The sequence below is a fragment of the Carlito syrichta genome, unplaced genomic scaffold (assembly GCF_000164805.1).
Source record: "Carlito syrichta isolate Samal-C Ts95f unplaced genomic scaffold, Tarsius_syrichta-2.0.1 Scaffold304465, whole genome shotgun sequence".
NCBI lineage: Eukaryota > Metazoa > Chordata > Mammalia > Primates > Tarsiidae > Carlito > Carlito syrichta.
In genome coordinates this window covers 259,135-261,280 of record NW_007248561.1, presented here as the reverse complement: position 1 = coordinate 261,280, position 2,146 = coordinate 259,135, and positions in this window count along the sequence as shown.

Genomic DNA, 2,146 nt, shown 5'->3' with positions numbered 1-2,146 from the left:
GAACCCGCGGGCTCAGGCAATCCACTCACCTCAGCCTCCCAAAGTGCTGGGATTACAGGCTGAGCCACTGAGCCCGGCTAGGAATGGAATCTTAATTGCTGAGCGTCCTCAGTGGGCCAGGCGTTTTCATAGCACAAGCTTTTATTTTTGTGGGGGGGAGAGGAGAGCGTGGAGGATAGCAGGCATGAGGGGGTCAGGCGCAGAGAGAGCCCAGAACAGTGAGGGCTGGGATGGTATTTTCTGGTATCTAAGAGACCTGTGGCCCAGGCAGGTCCAGTGAAGGACAGTCTCTGTAAGGAAGGGGGCCTGGCCTCTGCTCTCAATTCTGCCTCTGGCTGCTGTGTGACTTCAGGTGAGTTTTTCTCTGAGTCTCCATAGTCCCATCCATGAAATGGGCCAGCGGTGACAACTTGGCTCTCCCTGTAGCCTATGGGGAGGAGCAGCCTGGACTGTGGGGCAGAGGGATCGTTTCTCTCCTGAAAGATCCCAGGAGGCCGACTCTTTGGTCTCCATCCCCACCCAACATCCAAGGCCCTCGCTACCCGGAAGTTCTCCTTTCTGTCTGGCCCCCTCTCCTCCCCTGTGCTGGCTGCCACCAAGCTCCGTGTGGGCCCTCCAGGCCATGCTCCCTGACAGGCGACCACGGCTCTGCTCGTGGCAAACATTCTTCTCATAGTTCCCGGAGCACAGCAAATCCGGCTGCTTAGCCAGGAATGCAGAGCCCCCTCCTGCAGCGGCAACAGGGGCTGGGATGGGGGCAGAACCCCTGGGGGTCCCGCAGGAAGGGCTGGGGGTGTGGAGGACCCCCCCATGCACTCTGTGCTTCGGCTCCTCACTCAGCTTGGGTACAAGCTCTGGAATCGACCTCCACTGGCAACTGGGTGAACCTGGGCGAATTACTTCCCTCTGAGCCTCGGTTTCTGATCTGTAAAAAGGGGTTTATAATACTAAGTTCACAGGGCTGTTGGGAGGTGTCGTGGTGATGATATGTATGATCATATTAGGGAACATTTAGTAAGCACTCCTATATGTCAAACACTGCTGTGAGTGAGTCCGCTACGCAAAACTAACTCGTTTAATCCTCACAAATGCCCTGTGAAGTAGGAATTGCTCCCATTTAATTGACGAAGAAGCTGAGGCAGAGACAGGTGAGGTTAGGGGCTAGTAAGAACTAGGGCTGGCTGGGCTCAGTGGCTCAGCCTGTAATCCCAGCACTTTGGGAGGCTGAGGCGAGTGGATTGCCTGAGCCCGTGGGTTCAAGATCCATCCGGGCAACTTGGTGAGACCTTGTCTCTACAATAAATAAAAAATTAGCAAGACATGGCAGTGCACGCCTGTAGTTCCGGCTACTTGGAAGGCTGAGGAGGAAGGATTGCCGGAGCCCAGCAGGTCGAAGCTGCGGTGGCCGAGAGCGTGCCACTGCACTCCAGTCTGGGTGACAGAGTGAGACTCCAACTCAAAAAAGAAAAACACAACAAAACAAACAAACAAAAAAAGAACTAGGCCTGAGTTAAAAGCACATGCAGCTAGACTCCAGAGAGCTTCTCTTAATCCAACATATTTCTGTTTTGGGACACGGTCTTATTGTCACCTAGACTGGAGTGCAGTGGTGCCATCATAGCTCACTGCAATCTCAAACTCCTGGGCTCAAGTGATCCTCCTGCCTCAGCCTCCGAATGGAACTACAGGTGTGCCATCACACCAGACTAATTTTTAAATTTTGTGTACAGATGTGGTCTTGCTTTATTGCCCAGGATTGTATTGAACTACTGGCCTCAAGCAATCTTCCCTCCTCAGCCTCGAAAAGTGCTGGGATTACAGGCATGAGCCACATGCACGGCCCTGACATGTTTTTTTTAGGGAAGACTCTTAGCCCAGGGCCTGCCCATAGTAGGCACTCAGAAATGGGGCTTCAGGCCTGGTGCAGCGGCTCATGCTTGTAATAGCAGCACTTTGGGAGGCCGAGGCAGGAGGATTGCTTGAGGCCAGGAGTTCAAGACCAGCCTGGGCAATATACCAAGACCTCTGCTTTACAAAAAAATCAAAAAATTTGCCGGGCTCGGTGGCTCAGCCTGTAATCCCACGCCTTTGGGTGGCTGAGGTGAGTGGATTGCCTGAGCCTGCGGGTTCAAGACCCGCCTGGGCA